We start from the raw sequence: 5,515 nt of genomic DNA, 5'->3' as shown, positions 1-5,515 counted from the left end.
GCAATTTAAATCCTGCAAATGACAAATCTCTCAATCAAATCTTGATTCGCTTGACTAAATCAACCACTAAACTAAAATTGCTCAATCCTTCAATCCCTGTGGGATCGACCTCACTCCCGTGAGTTATTATTACTTGATGCGACCCGGTGCACTTGCCGGTGAGTTTTGTGTCGGATCGTTTTCCGCACATCATTGCCCACCAGGTGTTTGCGGAAATATCAATTTTGATTATGAGCTAAATTTTCACTTCTTGGCTTGGGGAAAATGAGCATATGGGTTCCTAGAGTTGAAATGTCCAACATTTAGTGATAATTATTGTATTGTTAATTGTTCTTGTGTCCACTAACGCTAACTTGTTGCTAAGGCAATTATCAAGTGAGTTAGGATTTGTGGATTAAGAACACTTATGTTCACTTGATCTATCCTTCGATGTTAAGGGTTAACTAAGTGAGATTAATCCATCACAATTGTCATAGTAGTGGTTACAACAAGGAAAGGATCCCCTAGCTCATTCCAAGCCAAGAAGCCATTTATGCTTTGAGTTACACACATACATCAATCACTTTTACATCTTACTTGTTCATATTATATAGCTAGTTCTTTAATTGCAAATTTTGAATGTTCTTTTATTCCTTTAATTATTCATCTCTTTATTGAAAATCCCTTGACTGTCACAATGGAACTTGTGCATTATTGATCGCTAGTTCCTTGGGAGACGACTCAGGATTCTACTCTCGGATTTAAATGATTTTAAATTGTGACATATCTAATCTAAACTTTGGGTCGCGAGTTGCCTTGTCAGTTGGGACTATACATGCAACATTGAAATCCCATCTTGCCTCCCCTTTCGGAGAAAAGAGAGAAATTCCTAACCGATGATCCGGCTCGTCATCAAGACTTCACCCAGATGCCGACGTCATAGACAACGAGAAGATAACCTCAATGCTATAAAAATTTGCATACTAGAATTTAAAGGCTGAAGTGACCCTGAGGCTTACCTGGAATGAGAACGGAAGGTGGAGCTCTTATTTCAATGTCATAACTATTCTGATGTGAAAAAGGTAAGAAGCTTGCTATAGAATTCTTGAATTATGCCCTTGTCTGGTGGGACGATCTGGACAAAAAGAGAAGACAGAATGGAAAACCACCAATTCAATCTTGGGAGAAGATGAAGAAGGTTATACGATAGCGGTTCGTCCCTTCTTACTACTACAGCGAGCTACATCAATGGCTCCAATGGTTATACCAAGATTCTAAGTCCGTAGATGAGTATCATAAGGAGATCGAGATGCTGCTAATCAAGGCAAATATTAAGGAGGAGTCTGAGGTTACTATGTGATGAGTGGATAATTTATACGCTTTTTGGCATTATTTTTACACAGTTTTCAGTATACTTTAATTAGTTTTTAGTATATTTTTATTAGTTTTTAATTAAAAATTATATTTTTGGACTTTACTATGAGTTTGTGTATTTTTCTGTGATTTCAGGTAATTTCTGGCGGAAATTGAGGGACCTGAGCAAAAATCTGATTCAGGCTGAAAAAGGACTGCAGATGTTGTTGGATTCTGACCTCTCTGCATTCAAAGTGGATTTTTTGGAGCTACAGAACTCCAAATGGCGCGCTCTCAATTGCGTTGGAAATTAGACATCCAGAGCTTTCCAGTAATATATAATAGTCCATACTTTGCCCGAGTTTAGATGACGCAAACTGGAGTTCAACGCCAGTTCCATGCTACATTCTGGAGTTAAACGCCAGAAACAGGTTGCAAAGTGGAGTTAAACGCCAGAAACAGGTTACAAACTGGCGTTCAACTCCAAGAGAAGCCTCTACACGTGTAAAGCTCAATGTTCAGCCCAAGCACACACCAAGTGGGCCCCAGAAGTGGATTTTTGCATCATTTACTTATCTCTGTAAACCCTAGTAACTAGTTTAGTATAAATAGGACTTTTTACTATTGTATTTACATCTTTAGTTTCATCTTTAGATCACGTTTGGAAGCTGGCTATTCGGCCATGCCTGAACCTTCATCACTTATATATTTTCAACGGTAGAGTTTCTACACACCATAGATTAAGGTGTAGAGCTCTGCTGTTCCTCATGGATTAATGCAAAGTCCTACTGTTTTTCTATTCAATACAAACTTATTCCGCTTCTAAGATATTCATTCGCACTTCAATGTGAATGTGATGATCGTGACAATCATCATCATTCCCAACTTATGAATGCTTGCCTGACAACCACTTCCGTTCTACCTTAGATTGAATGGGTATCTCTTGGATATCTAATACAGGGGACCGAGTCTGAGATATTAGAATCTTCGTGGTATATGTTAGAACCCATGGACGGCCATTCCTGAGATCCGAAAAGTCTAAACCTTGTCTGTGGTATTCCGAGTAGGATCTGGGAAGGGATGGCTGTGACGAGCTTCAAACTCGCGAGTGCTGGGCGTAGTGACAGACGCAAAAGGATCAATGGATCCTATTCCAGTATGATCGAGAACCAACAGATGAATAGCCGTGCTGTGACAGAGCATCTTGGACCATTTTCACTGAGAGGACGGGAAGTAGCCATTGACAACGGTGATGCCCAACATACAGCTTGCCATGGAAAGGAGTAGGAATGATTGGATGAAGACAGCAGGAAAGCAGAGGTTCAGGAGGAACGAAAGCATCTCTATACGCTTATCTGAAATTCTCACTAATAAATTACATAAATATCTCTATCCCAGTTTATATTTTATTTATGTTTTTATTATCAATTCACCATACCCATTTGAATCCGCCTGACTGAGATTTACAAGGTGACCATAGCTTGCTTCAGGCCGACAATCTCCGTGGGATCGACCCTTACTCACGTAAGGTTTATTACTTGGACGACCCAGTGCACTTGCTGGTTAGTTGTGTGAAGTTGTGATAAAGAGTTGAGATTACAATTGTGCGTACCAAGTTGTTGGCGCCATTGATGATCACAATTTCGTGCACCAAGTTTTTGGCGCCGTTGCCGGGGATTGTTCGTGTTTGGACAACTGACGGTTCATCTTGTTACTCAGATTAGGTAATTTTATTCTAATTTTAAGTATTTGTTTTTATTCTTTTTATTTTCGAAAACTTTTCAAAAAAAATATTTCTTCTTTTTCGTTTTTCCCAAAATAATTTTCGAAAAAACCAAAAAAAAAAATTAACAAAATCATAAAATCAAAAATGTTTTTGTGTTTCTTATTTGAGTCTAGAGTCAAATTTTAAGTTTGGTGTCAATTGCATCTTTTTAATTTTCTAAAAAATTTATTTTCGAAAATTTCATGCATTGCATTCTTTATGATCTTCAAGTTGTTCTTGGCTAGTCTTCTTGTTTGATCTTCATATTTTCTTGTTTTTTGTCTTTTCTTGTTTTTCATATGCATTCTTGAATTATTAATGTCTAAAGAATAAAAATTTTTAAGTTTGGTGTCTTGCATGTTTTCTTTTTTTAAAAAATTTTCAAAAATAAGTCTTGATGTTCATCTTGATCTTCAAAGTGTTCTTGGTGTTCATCTTGACATTCAAAGTGTTCTTGCATGCATTAGTTGTTTTGATTCATAATTTCTATGTTTTGTGTCAATTTTGTGTTTTTCTCTTTCATCATTAAAAATTCAAAAAAAAATATATCTTTCCCTTTTTCACTCATACATTTTTGAAAATTTGAGTTGACTTTTTCAAAACTTTTTAAAATTTAGTTGTTTCTTTTGAGTCAAATCAAATTTTCAATTTAAAAATTCTATATTTTTCAATTCTTTTTCAAAAATCAAATATTTTTCAATTTTTCTTTCATATTTTCAAAAATTTCAAATTAATTTTCAAAATCTTTTTCTTATTTTTATTCCATATTTTCGAATTCAATGCTAACAATTAATGTGATTGATTAAAAAATATTAAGTTTGTTACTTGCCTAATAAGAAAGGTTTAATCTTTAAATTTTAAAATCAAATCTTTTTGTTTCTTGTTAGTCAAGTAATCAACTTTAATTTTCAAAATCAAATCTTTTTAAATTTCTTTTTCAAATCTTTTTCAAAATAAATTTCAATCACATCTTTTTCAAAATCAATTTCAAAATCTTTTCTAACTTCTTATCTTTTCAAATTTGATTTTCAATTCTTTTTCAATTAACCACTTAACTTTTTGATTGATTCTTATCTTTTTCAAAACTACCTAACTAATTCTCTCTCTCTAATTTTCGAAAATCCCTTCCCTCTTTTTCAAAATTCCCTTTTTTCTAACTAATTGTTTTAATTTTTAATTTAATTTGATTTCAATTTTAATTTTCGAATTTTAACTTTAATTTTAAAATATTTTTATTTTTTATTTATTTAAATTTTCGTATTCTTCTCTTCCTCACCTCCTTCTAGTTATTTATTCATCTACTAACACTTCTCCTCCACCCATAAATTCGAACACCATCCCCTTCTCTATGTTCGAATTTTTCTTCTTCTCCTTCTTACATTCTTCTCTTCTTATACTTGCATAAGGAATCTCTATACTGTGACATAGAGGATTCCATATTTTCTTTTGTGTTCTCTTCTTTTTCATATGAGCAGGAACAAGGATAAGAACATTCTTGTTGAAGCCGATCCTGAACCTGAAAGGACTCTGAAGAGGAAGCTAAGGGAAGCTAAAGCTCAACTCTCTGGAGAAAATCTAACAGAAATTTTCGAAAAGGAAGGAGACATGGCCGAAAATAATAACAATGCCAGGAAGATGCTTGGTGACTTTACTGCACCAAATTCCAATTTACATGGAAGAAGAATCTCAATCCCTGCCATTGGAGCAAACAATTTTGAGCTTAAACCTCAATTAGTTTCTCTGATGCAACAAAACTGCAAGTTTCATGGACTTCCATTCGAAGATCCTTTTCAGTTCTTAACTGAATTCTTGTAGATCTGTGATACTGTTAAGACCAATGGGGTTGATCTCGAGGTCTACAGGCTTATGCTTTTCCCGTTTGCTGTAAGAGATAGAGCTAGAGTATGGTTGGACTCTAACATAAAGATAGCCTGAACTCTTGGGATAAGCTGGTCACGATTTTCTTAGCCAAGTTCTTTCCTCCTCAAAAGCTTAGCAAGCTTAGAGTGGATGTTCAAACCTTCAGACAGAAAGAAGGTGAATCCCTCTATGAAGCTTGGGAGAGATACAAGGAACTGACCAAAAAGTGTCCTTCTGACATGCTTTCAGAATGGACCATCCTGGATATATTCTATGATGGTCTGTCTGAGCTATCAAAGATGTCATTGGACCATTCTGCAGGTAGATCCATTCACCTAAAGAAAACGTCTGCAGAAGCTCAAGAACTCATTGACATGGTTGCTAATAACCAGTTCATGTACACTTCTGAAAGGAATCCTGTAAGTAATGGGACGCCTCAAGGGAAGGGAGTTCTTGAAATTGATACTCTGAATGCCATATTGGCTCAGAACAAAATATTGACTCAACAAGTCAATATGATCTCTCAGAGTCTGAATGGTTTGAAGGAATCATCCAACA

The 5,515-nt window shown here is 35.2% G+C and overlaps 1 non-coding gene across 1 annotated transcript; it reads right to left on the bottom strand.

Annotated features, from left to right (window-relative positions):
• Window positions 1–5,094: 5,094 nt before the first annotated feature.
• LOC112774651 (small nucleolar RNA R71) lies at window positions 5,095–5,202 on the bottom strand. Its single transcript, XR_003189125.1, has one exon. It is a non-coding gene; the product is annotated as a small nucleolar RNA R71 (small nucleolar RNA).
• Between the last annotated feature and the right edge of the window lie 313 nt (window positions 5,203–5,515).

Source organism: Arachis hypogaea, chromosome 18 (genome assembly GCF_003086295.3).
Source record: "Arachis hypogaea cultivar Tifrunner chromosome 18, arahy.Tifrunner.gnm2.J5K5, whole genome shotgun sequence".
Lineage (NCBI taxonomy): Eukaryota > Viridiplantae > Streptophyta > Magnoliopsida > Fabales > Fabaceae > Arachis > Arachis hypogaea.
This window is presented reverse-complemented; position numbering and strand designations above follow the sequence as displayed.